Source organism: Rhineura floridana, chromosome 5 (genome assembly GCF_030035675.1).
Source record: "Rhineura floridana isolate rRhiFlo1 chromosome 5, rRhiFlo1.hap2, whole genome shotgun sequence".
NCBI classification, from domain to species: domain Eukaryota; kingdom Metazoa; phylum Chordata; class Lepidosauria; order Squamata; family Rhineuridae; genus Rhineura; species Rhineura floridana.
In genome coordinates, this window is record NC_084484.1 from 153,698,422 (window position 1) to 153,713,205 (window position 14,784).

The window sequence follows — 14,784 nt, forward strand, 5'->3', positions numbered from 1 at the left end:
AATATTTATTCATCAACAAAAAACCTCTCAGAGGACAATATAAAATATTATGAAAACACAAATAAACGTTAAAAAACAAATTGACCTTTAAAAGTATCAAAATATAAATAAAATCAAACAAAATACAAATGGACTGCCTTCAAGTTGATTCTGACCTATGGCAACCCTATGAATAGGGTTTTCATGGTAAGCGGTATTCAGAGGGTGAGAGGCAGTGACTGGCCCAAGGTCACCCAGTGTGTTTCATGGCTATGTGTGGATTTGAATCCTGGTTTCCCAGGTCATAATCCAACACTCTGACCACTCATTTTTCTTAAAACAGATATACATACTAAAATGACATGTTAAAATGACACATCTGAGTAGGCTTGCCTAAACCAAAAATGGGTTTTAGCAGGATTGAAAATGATATGGTGAATGCACCTGCCCCATATTATTTATTTTATTTTATTTATTATTTGATCTATTTCCTGCTCTTCCTCCCAGCAGGAACTTATATTAATAGGCAGGAACTTTCAGTAGAACTTTTAGGACTATGGCTCTAGAAACTCAAAGTTTCCAGTTTAACACCTTCTCACGTATTGTTGAGTGTAGCAAGCCTCTGAGTTACACAGAACTCTTCTTGCAGCAAAGCCTGAAGAAGACTTCTGAGCAACTCCGCAGCAATAGCCTTGCTTCCTCCCAATACCCTTTTGTGTCCAGGTTCGCGAAGGAAGATAAAATGGGAGTTGCCTTCCACCCCGCTTGCTGCGGAAAGGCCTTAGAGCAGCCTTTTCTAACCTTGCATCTCCGGACATTCTCACTGCAGGGACTGCAACCACCTCCATCGCCCCGGACCGTTGGCCATGTTGGCTGGGGTTGATAGGGTTGCAAGTTGAGGGAGGCTGTCTTAGAGAAGAGGCCCGCACACCATACCCCTAAGGGCACATTTAAAGTACACACGTGGAATCCTGGGAACTGTAGTTCGTTATGGGTGCTAGGAATTGTAGCTCTGTCGGGGTAAACTACAGTTCCCAGGATTCGGGGCGGGGGGGGTGCTTTAAATGTACGGTGTGTATGCGAAGGGAATTTCGGGGTAAGAGTTTCTGCAAGAGGGAATCCAAAAGCGAAATTGGACTTTCCCGGGGAAACTCGCCTCATTTTGCGTTAGGGTGGCCAGCTCTTGCGCGTGCGCCCTTTGAACGTCCCGCCTCGGACGGAAAGCGGGAAGGTGTGGGACGATCGCGCGAGGGGGAAGAGTTTCCTCCGGCCAGCCCAAGTATGTTGCTAGAAGGTCTCTCTGAGAGGCCAAAACGGTGAAGTTCTGGCCCTCGCTCGCGTCAGGCTCCATCAGGAACCAAGTGAAAGGGGGAGATGGGGATTTTAAATAGATGCATATCTAATGTAACCCCGAGCCTGAGCATAATTATTTGGTAGGAGAAGCGCCGCTGTCTTCAGTGGAATCGATTAACACGTCCCGAACCACCAAAAAGCCTGGCGCTTGTCTGCTAAGAAAAACAAAGAACGTTGCCTATCAGATGCCCCAGCTTATTATGGGAAAGGGTCGTGTGCCTGATTTAGACTTGGTGAGGCCCTAAGCTATATAAAGCTTGGAGGCCCTTTGTTAAAAAATTACACCATATATATATATATATATCAGTACACATAAAAATTTTAAAGCCCCCCAAAAAAATTCTGAAATTTTTTGAGGCCCCTGCGGATTGTGAGGCCCTAAACTGTAGCTTGTTTAGCTTATGCCTAAATCCGGCACTGGTCGTGGCTCAGTGGCAGAGCACCTGCTTTCCATGCAAAAGATCCCACTTTCGATCCCTGGCCTGATATGGTAGAGCTGGAGAGCCGCTTCCAAGCTGTGTCGGCAATATACTGAGCTGGATGCACCAATGGACTGACGGCATAAGGAAGTTTCCTGTGTCCTATGTTATTGGGACCTGGGACTTCAGGGTGAAGGGTGGGTAATAATAGTAATAGTAATAGTAACCTCCCTCCCAATGCTAATTAGCATTGAAGGACGGGATATACATTTTAAAAATAAATAAATACTTCTTTGCTCCGCATGGTGCTCTGTTTAGGAGGGAGGGAGGGATCCTTTGCAATAAAAGGAACTTCTAAGTAATGAGGAGATGAGAACACATTGGCAGCCAACCTGTTACCTTCCAGATGTTATGGACTATAAGTCCCATCATCCCTTGGCCGTTGGTGATGCTAGCCAGGGCTTATGGCAGTTGCAGTCTACAACATCTGGAAGGCACTAGGTTGCCTATCCCGGTGTAAGTTTTTGCTTGCATGTTAGCTCTATTGAAACCTATAGGAGCAAATAAAATGGCAAGATCGAGCCAAAGAAGCAGACCAGTCCTATCCATGTTCTACTTCGAAGAAGGTCCTACTCTGTTCGGTGGGGGGTGGGGGGTTACGGATGGATTTAACATATGTTTGTTACTTTTTTATTTTGTATTTCCAATTTTGTTTTGATTTATTTTTGTATGCCACCATAAAATTTTCAAATAGTGGTAGGCTTAGAAATGCTTTAAATAAATAAATGCATACATAAATCCAAGTAAGTATACGTAGAGTAAACCTTATTGACTTCAATAACAAGTTTACCTTTCAGTAACTGTCTCGCCTATTGAAATCAATCGAATTTAAGAGAGCAATCTTGGCCCGACAGCAGCCAGCATGTCTGTACTGGATGAGGTGGAGGCTGCTGAAAATTCAAACACTTTCGACTTAAGTGGATTGTGGATCGCGATGCCTGAAAGATCTTTTGAGTGAATGGATTCCCTCCATGCTATTTCAACACCTTCACGACAGACAGAAGTTAGTCATCCGAGTAACTAGACGAGCTACTGGCCTCCGGGGTCAAGGCATTTGTAAACTTTACGGTAGTCCCTGGAACAAATTTGAACTGCGTTTTCACCTCTACCGTATTCATCTTAAATATTCTCTGTGCAAAAAAATGCATGATCCATAATCTATTTAAGGCAATGGTTCATGCTTTATGACGACTTGGTACCACTGGAGAAGACCATGTGGAATCATCTTAAATCCTAGCATTTCAGTTTGAGTTTGTGTTCTGACACAGTTTTACTGCTGGTATGTCTATTATATGGATTTTACTTTGTGTTTTTTAAAATAAATGTTGCGTATTTTGTAATTTTTTGTACACCGCCTTGTGAGGGCAATTACCCTGAAAGGTGGTGTGTAAATCTTGTGATAAGTAAAATAGAAACCAACCAAAAAGCAAAGACCTCCCCCACTCCACAGTAAAAAACAAACCAACGAGCAAAACTGAATTCTAACATCACAATGGTTGGGAAATGTTAAAAAACAAAATAGTAAGTGTGACTTATTCGTCCACTCCGGTGCTTACAATGCTTCATATCCTCCTTCTATGGCTATTTAATTGAGATTGTTCTACGGCGTGTTTGATTCGGTTACTACGATCTGGGAACGGAGGAAGAAAAACAAAGACGTTTCTTTTTATTATGAATTTTTGCTTTAAAAAACACCACCACCACAACTTGGTGGTCTCACGATCCAGCCAAAAGGACGTATTTTAACTCCCTTTGATCCCGACGGGAGAGATGTAACGCTACGATCCTAACCCCACTTACCTGGCCGTTAGCTGCGTTAAATTAAGTAAGACTTACTTCTGAGAAGCCGTGATTAGGAATGGGTTAACCTGCAATCTTCTATCTGCCTACGTGAGAGTAAGGCGCTTTGAACTCAATGGAACCTACTTCTGAGTAGCTGCGTATACCTTCACTCTCCCATTGTAACTTAATGTTAAACACCCATTTATCTCTCCCGTTGTGATCGAAGAGATTTAGAAATGCTTCCCTTTGGCCGGATGGTGTCCTTTGCATAGTTTGAAAGGCAGCAGGGACCTGCCGCCTGCCATAAACTAATGCCTCCTGTTGCTCCAACCCCCTTGGAGAAATATACCAAAGTGGGGTATGTTATCGGTGTGACCATTTCATGCACATGTTTAGATTAAGCCACACATAGTGACATCCAATGTCGTTGCTGAAATTAGGCACAAGGGATGAGATATTTGATATCCTTCTGCTTGGATTCAGAATTCTCTTCTGTCCTGGGGAAAATTCAACGTTAGTTCATCTTGATTTGCATGCAGAAGGTTCCAGGTTCAATTCCTGACATCTCCAGGTAGGGTTGGGAGAGACTCCCTGCCTGAAATCCTCTGTGACTTCCTTGTGTGCTTTTGCCTCGCTGTGATGTGTCCTTGCCTGGATGGGAAAGTGTGTGTGTGTGTGCTCTGTTTTTGTATGGCTGGAATGTAGCCTACTGTACTAATGAAAGAATCACATCTATTTCCTTGCCCGCTTTTTCTTTTGGCCCCACCCACCACATGCACGTGGGCTCAATTGACCAATGATGTGACTCAGTCCAAGACCCCTTTGTATGTTCTGGCCCTGAGATGTACCCTGATACATCACCAAGCTACTGAGAATTGGTAAAGCACAGTCAGGCTGGTTAAATTACCCATCTACTGAGGTACGTCAGAGCTGATGGCATAGAGCTGATTTCTGCAGGATGTATGGGTAGATGTCATGCAGTGAGATACATTTGCTTCCTGATGGTAATATTCTGCTAATATATGCTGTCCAAATCTCCAGCTCCTGTAATGTAATGTCAAATGCCCATAGTAATTTCAGTGTGTCATGCTTTGCAGCCTTGGGCTACAATCCTTGGCACAGCAACTTGGGAAATAAACCCCAGTGAACTCAGTGAGACTTACAACTGAGTGCCTTTTACTGATGAATGAAACCATTAACAGAAATCCTGTACAGGTCTACTCAAAAGTCACTAAATTCCACTAAATTCAAAGAGGGTTACTCAAGGCCCAAGTAAGTGGGTGTAGCACTGCATTGTTAGAAAGCAAAGCCAAAGCTCCCTGCCACCCTCATTTCAGTGATACAACAAACCCAGATGGCCTCAGAATGTAAAGTGTGCTTTACTTTTAACTGTCAGGCCCTACTGAAATTAACCTTTCCTGATTAAGCAATTACAAGTATATAAACGGAATGCAGGGATATTTACTTGGAAGTGAAAACCCTCTGACTTGAGTGATACTTACTTCCAAAATGTGCATGACTATTAATTATTATTCATGTATAATGCAGTATCAGTGCACATAACGCCTGGGCTTACATAGACTGACATAGACCACAGATCCCTGCCGCAAGCACCTTACAATCGGAAAGATGTTACCGAAACAGAGGAAGGAAAGAACACAGGCAAATGTAGCTTCAGTTGATTAATCCACTGATTAAACGGATAAAAGTTGACAGCCCAAAAGAGATATAAAACTTATGCATGTACATTTATATATAGATAAAGAAAGATATTATTACTTATGAAGCACCGTATGGTAAACACTAAAAAAAAAGTTCTTGCAGTCCAAGGATCGTGCTGCTTTTCTGAAATATAGGACACATTAAAAAAAATTAAGAAATACAAAGTCAACAAGTGAAAACATAGAAAGTCAAAGCACATTGCCCCACATAAATTCACTCCCTCAGCTCACATTTAAGCCAAGCCAGAATTCTTCTATCTTCCATATATCCCCGAGAAAATATAGAATGGATCTAGTCAGCCTCATCCATAAACCATTTTAGCTGAGATCGAGGGAGGCAGGCAGGTTTGATGTCGTCTGCAATAGAATCGCTTGGAGGAGAGCCCATTTGGTCAAAATGGGCGTCAGAAGGGATTGAGATCCAATTCTGTGTCGCCAGCAGCGATATCGCGGTCTTGCTTTGCTCTTTGGCCTGGGACTCTGCAACCCGACCGGTTCACACTATGATTCCAACTGATAAGTCGTCGGGAGTAGGTTTCATCGGAAGGGGTGATGTTTCATCTTCCAGAGCAACGCGTTTTGGGATCAGAGTGTGAAACCCACAAACGCCAACATCACATTTCCTTCCAGGTAATCTGCATTGAAAACAAACCTCCATGTCAAGATGTGTAGTCAAAGAACCAGTGTTAGGGCGCAAGTGAATGAAAAACAGACGATCAAAGGCAGGGACAAACAAGCCGTCTCTTTTGTGTACTTTTCGTTGCTCCCAGGTTTTTTCATTCTTACTCCAGGGAGCACTTTGGCCACAGGGATGGACGCATATCTGGGCCCTCCCTGCCTTTGCAGATGGTGACAGGACCTTTGTCGCGCAGGACCTTTGGAGTTGGTAAACTTGGTCTACCGTTGCCCGGGAGCTGGTTGTAACTAAAGAGATCTTCCTCCAGGTGGAAGAGAAGTAAAGGAAGAAGAACCAATGACTCCGATAGAATCTTGATCCAGAGCAATGATGATCCAGAATACAATATTTAAACCCAGTTCTGCCCCCAACCAAAAAAAAAAAAAAGGAAAAGGAAAAGGGAAGTAATTAGAGGTGTTGTAGATATCTGGAATCACACTTTTGCGAAAGTCAAGATGGTTTGTTTACTACATATTTATGGAAATTTTTTATCCAACTTTGTTTTCCAGAACTAAATGCTGGATGATTTTAATTGTATTTTTATTAATTCTTTTATTTCCCCCAAATAATCCAGGGAACTGCAGATCAACCCTCACAGAGCTACAGTTCCCAGCATCCTTCACAAACACTTCCCAGGATTCTTGTGTATCTTTGAGGGAAGTCATATGCTTTAAATGTGCTTTAAATGTATGGTGTGGATGTGAGCATCTGTAAGATATATCAGGGGTATGTGTGTATGTGTGGTGGCGGTACAGAGAGAGTCAGAGCCTTTCTTGTGATGGCCCCATCCTGATGGAACACCATTCAGAGGGAAGTAGGCCTGGCTCTTCCCTTCCTAAGTATTTTTAAATGGCCCTTAAAGGTCTGGTTTAACTGTTCCTGATGTTTTCATTTTGATTTGGAACGTTTAATGCTGATGTTTCAGTTAGTTGTATTTTGTGTTTTATGTACATTTAACTGCTTCTTTTTTGTTATCTGTCTTTTTACCTTTAAAGGTGGTATAAAATGTTTTCAATAAAGAAAATTTAGCTTTAAATGCTTTAAAATGCTCTAAATATAAACAAACAAACTCTATGAGTAGCTTAGGCTGACAGAGAAAAAGAGAGTGACTGTCACAAGGCTACCCAGAAGACCTTCAGGGCCTAATGAAGATTTGAACCTGGGTCTCCCAGTCTTAGCTCAACACTCCTACCACTGCACCGTACTGCCTTTCAGTTTCTGAGCATGTCTCCAGATTCTGTCTCTTTTCTGAGGAGTTTTCTCCAGATGGTCTTTTTGTTTGTTGAATTGTTGACTGCTGTTCTGGGAAAGATTTCGTGCATGAAGGGCTCAGCGGTAGGGTATCTACAGCTTAGAAATACAAAGGATTAAGCGGCATATAAATGTCTTCAATAAATAAATAACTGCTTTGTGCGCAGAAGGTCCGAGTTTCAGTCACCTAGATTCAATGGCTAGCTTCTGCAGGTAGGGCTGGGAAAAACTCTTTTCTGAAAGACTGGCAGGAGAGCTGCTGCCAGTCAGTGTTGACAATACTGAGCTAGATGGTCTGACTCAGTAGAAGATAGCTTCCTACGTTCCACTGTTCATATTTTCCATAGTAATCTGAATTTGTACATTGGGACTTGTTGACTCTTTTACATCTGTGGTCGAAATACCGCAATCATATTAAATCATATTAAAGCTCTCCACCCCATCCCATGGGAGGCAAGAACTGAAACCTTCATAGGATTGGCATCCCATCTTAACCACACCTGCAGCCCGATCCTCTGCTTGTTTATTCCGGAGCTAGACAGTCCCGCTGAGAGACTTGCGGGGCAATCCTATGCATGTCTACCAAGTCTCACCGAGTTCAATGGGACTTACTCCCAGCAGGTAAGTGCGTATACTGTTGCAGCTTATACAGTATCTCAAGTCAGATCGCGCGCCTAACATTACTTTTTTTTTTTTGCACCTAGCATTACTTAACCCTTAAATGGAGAGGAAACATGCACAATATCAGATTGTTTCATGCCCAAACCTTTCTTCGCTCTCTATATGGAGGCAAGTAATTAAAAAATACAACAAAACCCAATACACTTGAATGGCGACCCCACGTGCAGTTGCCATAAAGCGTGCGGAGGCCCTTTGAATACAATATGTCCAGATCTCTGTCAGTTTAATGGCCTTGTTTTCCAGTTTATTGCTTCATCAAATGCACATATACCTATAGATCTGCTTTGTTCGTGCTTATCGGGAGAGTCGATTACATTACACGGCTTTCGCGGGTCTGGTGTAAGCCTTTAGTCCTGAGGGAGGTGTAGTGGAGTAAGTGTTTGGTTGGGGGGGGGGCTTTATAAAGAAAGCTCTAAGGCTTCCTCCCCCCGTTCGCCAAAGAAAACGAACAGGCACTTTCGTCGAGAAAGGGAGCATTCTGTACTGATGATCGCCATTCATTTCAATCCCCCCCCGTCTAGGCTGGCTAATTCCAGAGGATCAAGTCCTGCTATGGTGGGACAGTTGAGGTGATCTCTTCAACTGACCTTAGATGCATCCCGATCCTAGGCATGTTGACTTCTTCCTACATTCAGCACGACTTACTCCCAAGTAAGCGTGCATCGGACCGCACGAGTGCAGGGAGACTTGCTCTCGAGTACCACGCTGTAGCGCTGCAGCCTTATTCTGTTAAGTCCACCCCGCTGAAATCAACGGATCTTCCTCGAGTAAAGTTGGAGGCTGATTGTTTTATGGTGGAACCAAGCTTTTTCTGGCAGAACAGAGACTGGGGCAGATAAATATGAAATAATATTAAGAACATAAGAACATAAGAAGAGCCTGCTGGATCAGGCCAGTGGCCCATCTAGTCCAGCATCCTGTTCTCACAGTGGCCAACCAGGTGCCTGGGGGAAGCCCGCAAGCAGGACCCGAGTGCAAGAACACTCTCCCCTCCTGAGGCTTCCAGCAACTGGTTTTCAGAAGCATGCTGCCTCTGACTAGGGTGGCACAGCACAGCCATCATGGCTAGTAGCCATTGATAGCCCTGTCCTCCATGAATTTGTCTAATCTTCTTTTAAAGCCGTCCAAGCTGGTGGCCATTACTTCATCTTGTGGGAGCAAATTCCATAGTTCAACTATGCGCTGAGTAAAGAAGTACTTCCTTTTGTCTGTCCTGAATCTTCCAACATTCAGCTTCTTTGAATGTCCACGAGTTCTAGTATTATGCGAGAGGGAGAAGAACTTTTCTCTATCCACTTTCTCAATGCCATGCATAATTTTATACACTTCTATCATGTCTCCTCTGACCCGCCTTTTCTCTAAACTAAAAAGCCCCAAATGCTGCAACTTTTCCTCGTAAGGGATTACAATTAAATATTAATATTAGAGCACATGGACCTAATATTAAGAACCAGCTTTGCAGTTAGGAAACCTTAGATGCTGCACTTAATGCTCATATGGAGGTCCTTCTCTTTAGATCAGATGTGCGGGACTTTCAGTCCTCCAGATGCTGCTGAACTACAACTCTCATTATCTCTAGCCATTGGCCATGCTTCCTGGGACTGATGGGAGTTGCAGTTCAGCAATGTTTGGAGGGCCAAAGGTTCCCCACACCTGCTAATGCAAATTTCATCAAATTGTGGTCAGTCAGCTCTGCTGTATTTGGGGGTCCTCCTGCTCATTCTGCTAAGTGGAGCCCTAGATGCCTGCCCTAAACGCCTGCCCTGATGGCACTGCTCATAAAAACAATATGGAAGACTGCTTCTCTGGTTGAGGCCCAAGGTCCAGGCAGTTCAGCATTCTCTTTGCAACAGTGACAAGCCATATACTAAGCAGCAGAGGTGGGGGACCTTTTTCAACCTGAGGACCACATTTCTTCTTAGGCAACTTTCCAGAAGCCACACACCAATGGTGGGCGGGGCCAGAGGCAAAAGTGGGTGGAGCAATGAATGCATAGTTTACCTTTGTACAGTCAGCTAGTTTATAGACGTACTCTCACACACCTGTTTATCATCCATCCAGGAAAATATGAGATGTGATCAGAGTTCAAGGACACATTTCAGCCAGGCAAAAACCCTCAAGGCAAAACCCTCCCAAAGTGGTTTATATTAGGACCATAATACATCAGATAACACAGTCTAAGAGATGAGGACATTGAAACACTAGCAATTAAAATAATGCCATGCACTAAAAAGCAGTTTGAATTAAAAAAATTTTTTTTTTAAGTTTCCAGAGTCTGTAGGAGGGAATCACACAAGCAAGGGGCTACTATAGAAAAGGCCCTGTCTCTCTGATGCCTGTCAGTCTAATTTATCTAGATGGCAGCCCACAAGCAAGGCCTCTGAGATGGATTTCAAGGCCCAGGCAGCTTCATATGGATGCATGCGGTCCTTCAAATAATCTGCTCCCATAGGCCAAACCTTATGATGAAAGGTTGAAGAAGTTACCTATGTTTGGCTTGGAGAAGACAGGATTAAGAGGTGATGTGATAGCCATCTCCAAATATTTGAAGGGCCGTACAGAGATGAAGAAACTTTTTTTTCTGTTGCTCCAGAAGGTAGGATCTGAACCAATGCTGTCAAATTACAAGGAAAGGAATTTAGACTAAAGTTTAGAAAGAACCTCCTGACTGTATAAGCTGTTCCAAAGTGGAACAGATTGCCTTAGATAGAAGACAGTGGACTCTTCTTGGTGAGAGATTTTTAAGCAGAGGTTGGATGGTCATCTCCTGTCAGGGTTGCTGTAGTCATGGGTTCCCTGCATTGGTAGGGGGTTGGACTTGAGGACTTTTGAGGTCCCTTTCAGCTCTTATGATTCTACAATTACCACGGACTCTTTGCTGCAGATCAATTTCATATTAAAAATACACGAAAGGATTCAAAAGCTGGCAGTCCTATCTCTTTCCCTCAGCCTTGCCCTACTTTTCCCACATGTTAACTCTGTGAAATGGTTAACAACATCTAGATAAGGACTCTGAGGAGCCATTTCTCCCACTGTGGGCACTTATGCATTTTATACACAGGAACAGAGAACTTGTGGGCCTCCAGAGGTTGTTGGACTCCAACTCACATCAGTCTCAGCCAGCATGGCTCATAGTTGGGGATAATGGGAGACCCACTCCAACAACCTCTGGAGGCCTACAGGTTCCCGATCCCTATTTAACTGTCATAAGTTCTCCCAAGGAACTCTGGGGATTGTCGATTGATGAGTTGTTTATTTTATTTATTTATTTAATTAAGCTTATATACCGCCCGACTAGCAACAGCTCTCTGGGCGGTGAACATTAAAAATACAATAAAAATAACACAAAACTGTACACAAAACTGTACAGTCTAAAATCAAAATATAATAATTTAGAATTAATAGGAATTAAAATGCCTCAGAGAATGTGCTGAACATTCTCTGTTAAGAGAACCCTGGTCATTTCTCCACACAGGAGGAGAATTCCCCAGAAAGAAGCAAATGATTATTAAACCAGTTCTCAGGTGCCATGTTGGTATGTCCTTAAAGCCTTCGTAAATGGTACAATTTTGTTAGAGGGTAACCATGGTGGTTAAACCAGTTTCACTTGGTTTAAATGTATAGTGTGGATGTGCTGTCAAGGTGTGCTCCGTCACTGAACTGCATTATTTGGTGGAATTCTTTTCTCAGGTATCTCCCCTTAACTCTCTTCTCCTCTTATAAATTGGGTGAGCACTCCTTCCCCACATCTTCATTGATCATCTAAGCCAGCCTTTCCCAACCAGTGTGTCTCCAGATGTTGTTGGACCACAACTCTCATCAGCCTCAGCCAACATTGCCAATGGTCAGGAAAGATGGGGATTGTAGTCCAGCAACATCTGGAGGCACACTGGTTGGGAAAGGCTGAAAGCTGTTGCAGTCACTTTACACGAACATAGGAAGCTGCCTTATCCCAAGTCAGACCATCTAGCTCAGTACTGTCCACACTGACTGGCAGCAGCTCTCCAAAGGTCCAGGCAGGGAATCTTTCCCTACTTGGAGGTGCTGGGGATTGAATCTGGCACCTTCTTTATCCTAAGCACATAAGGGCATAAGAAGAGTCTGCTGGATCAGGCCAGCGGCCCATCTAGTCTAGCAGCCTGTTCTCATGGTGGGCAACCAGATATCTGTGGGAAGCCGGCACACATGCTCTGCTGCGGCACTACAGCCCTCCCCCTGAACAGATGGAATGAGATATTTTCCCCATTACAAAAAAACAAACATGTCATTCCATTCCCCCCCCCCCATCAGAATGCCGCTGGAGAGATTGGGGGCTGAAGGGGAAAGGACGGGTCTTCCCTCCACATCAAAAACAGATAAACCCGACCGACATGTAACTAAGTCAAGGGGGAACAGAAGTATGCATTGAGCAGTAAATACATCACTTTAGGAACGGTTATTTGAATCCAGTTTTCATTGGAGTTTCCACCTGCCATCTCAAGAATCTTGGACAGTTGATTCACACCTCTCGATCCCTCCAAAGATGTAAAAGTCTTGTTGGTGTTCTTCATTCAGAAGACTATTTGCAACTCGCCATTCGTTTCCTCCACCACAACCCCGTTGAAATCAATGGAAGCTGTCTGGAGCAAGCAGAGGGTGGACTCTGGTTTTGTGATCTGCATTCAATGTTTGTTTGTTTGTTTGTTTTAAATTGTAGGAAGCATTTATTTCAGCTGGTTAGTTGCCTTTGGTGAAACAGCTGAAAGAGAGACAGTTGATCAAGTTTAAAGCTTGGAATGTATAAAGATACTAGAGATATGCAGGTATAATGATAGGAAGCTGTATATATACAGTGCATAAGTGTACACAGATGGTTAAAGATATGTGCTTTGAACTTTATCTATAACTTTAAAAATCTTAACATGGCTTCCTGTCTTAAAAGCATACAAGCATATCCTTGCAAATCGCTTGCTTGCAAGTAAATCCCATTGAAATCAATGGGGATCTTACTTTGATTTATTTTATGATTTTATTTATTGCTGAAACGCAGATCCTTCTCTTCCTCACAAAGCCCCAGGGCGGGTTACAACACTGGGGGGGGGGAGTGAAAGGTGTGCGTGTTTGTGCATTTGTGCAGTACATTTCCAAATTTACCCATAAAATATTATTCATAAAATATGATTGATTGTGATCTAAAGATTTCTCTACAGCTGCCTTTCTGCCAAAGCATGAGGTTCAAGGCAGTTCACTCCCCCACAAAACAAAAACAAAACAAAAAAAACCGAATGCAACTAATATTACAAGATCTACAACAAAAACAAATAAACAATAAGAAATATGATTTTGAAGAACGTGGCTCACCTCCCCAAAATATTCTACTTATTTTCCGTAAGGCTTATCTTGCATTAGACACATACAGGCTCAGTGATGTACATTTGTGTCGGATTGGGACTTGTGGGACTTAAACGTGAATGAAGCTGGGTCAATGGTGCTGCTCGCTATTGCTAATGTCATTTAGATTCGAACCATACACCAATCCTTAAGTCTTAAGGTTTACATTTGGATAACTTTGGTTGGATCTGCTGCCAGTGTCAAGTCACTATTCCACCTCTATGCGTGAGTGCGTGCGTGCGTGCGTGCGTCATTCCATGCTAGTCCTCCTCAGAGTAGACCCACTGAAGTTAACAGACCCTACTAAGGCCGCAATCCAATACACTCTTACCTGGGAGTAAATCTCATTGAACCCAGTGGAGCTTATTTCTGAGTAGACACGGATTGGATTGCACTGTAACAGGTTTATTCATTTCAATGGGTCAATCTGAGCACGATTTAGTTAAATCCAACCCTATATCTATATAAAACCTCACAAGACTCACCACGGGATCCTATGCCTACTTATGGCTGAAGATACTTGATCCTTAGGCTGCACTCCTTTGCATCTCTGTCTGGGAATCAGCCCTTGCTTACTTGCGAGGAAACACGCAGAAGATTATGTTGCAAGGTTGCAGTCCTGTGACCCTGGGCCTTAGAGAACACAGTGGGACTTCCCAATAAACACGTGCAATAGACAGGACCGAGTTCAATTAGATTTATCGTGGCATAAGCTTTCGAGGTCGAGAGCCCACTTCGTCCACGGAACCAGAGGCCACATTAACAGCGCAATCCTTCATGCAATGAGACTTATTTCTAGTTAAGCGTGCACAAGACTGCTCTCATTTAATAGCACACTCCTCTACATGCCTACTCAATTCAGTGGGACTTTCTCTTAGGCAAGTGAGAATAGGATTTGCAGCCCACAGTGCTACAAGGCTTCTTTTTCCATTTATTTTGGCCGGATCGTGCCCTTTTTTCCTAAGTGCCCCCAAGGGGCTTTCACCTCTATGATCTCCGCTTTTGCCGGTTCGACGCAGACCGCTTTCCTAGCCGGGGTCGCGGAGGAGACGAGGGGGCTGGCGCTTCTGTCAACCAGGCTGCGATGGAAAGGGGAAAAGTTTCCACCGCCACGGGCAGTTTGAGCAAAAGATTTGGTCGCTGTGTGGGTATAAAGGGATGCAAATATCCAGCGCCTCCCTGCATTGTTCCCAGCTCAAGGTGAAAAGTTAAAGCATAAAAGCAATGAGTGAATCTGATAGGGATTGGGGGGGGGAGGGAAAGGGGGTCCCTGTCGCATCTTCAAAGGGCAAACTGTGTCTGCACCACGACGCACTGGAGGGCGAAAGGAGAACGCTCATATCAAAGTGACATTCTGGTATCTGCTTCGCACAGACGCTGCGATCTGGATTGGGCTTAAAATGTGCCCGAAGCCGTTCATGGGGTTAACAAAATAAACCAGGCCAGCGTCACAATGACCCGGAATTTCTCTCTCTCTCTCTCTCTCTCTCTC